This window comes from Nanorana parkeri, unplaced genomic scaffold, assembly GCF_000935625.1.
Source record: "Nanorana parkeri isolate BGI_ZX_2015 unplaced genomic scaffold, ASM93562v1 scaffold1016, whole genome shotgun sequence".
Taxonomy (NCBI): domain Eukaryota; kingdom Metazoa; phylum Chordata; class Amphibia; order Anura; family Dicroglossidae; genus Nanorana; species Nanorana parkeri.
In genome coordinates this window covers 613,249-613,813 of record NW_017307284.1, presented here as the reverse complement: position 1 = coordinate 613,813, position 565 = coordinate 613,249, and the positions used below count along the sequence as shown (strand labels likewise).

Below are 565 nucleotides of genomic sequence, written 5' to 3'. Positions count from 1 at the left end.
CCCCCCACAGATCCTGCAGGATCTCAGGCAGGCTCTGCAGGGTCTGTGGTGGGCTTTGCAGGCTGCAGAGCCCCCTATGGATCCTGCAAAGCCCCCTGAGACCCGGAAAAGCCCCCCACAGATCATGCAGGATCTCAGGAAGGCTCTGCAGGATCTGTGGTGGGCTTTGCAGGCTGCAGAGGACACTATAAATCATGCAAAGCCCCTCCTGTGACCCGACAAACCCCCCCCAGGGACTGCAGAGACCCTGCAGGATCTCAGGGGGGTTGTGCAGGATCTGTGGTGGGCTTAGCAGGCTGCAGAGAACAAAAAATGGGGATAGAAGCGCTACTACCATAAGGAATTGGATTTATGCAAAATCTGAAAAACTTACCAAAAAGTAATAGCTGATGCGATATCATCGACGAGGGGTGAATAGAAGTGGAACTTCCACTGGTGGGGATTATGAACAATCAGTTGTGCTTGTGGGAAGGTCAGGGGGAATTGAGGGTTTGGGGGGTGCTGGATGGTGGTGGGAGCCTGTGTCCGATTAGTGCATGGGAGGGGGGTGACAGGCACGGGTGGA

General features: G+C 55.0%; 1 long non-coding RNA gene across 1 annotated transcript in view; it reads right to left on the bottom strand.

The window, feature by feature from the left end:
- The window catches only part of LOC108795853, a 22,263-nt gene that overhangs the window by 10,565 nt on the left and 11,133 nt on the right, over positions 1-565 (bottom strand). The window lies entirely within an intron of this gene.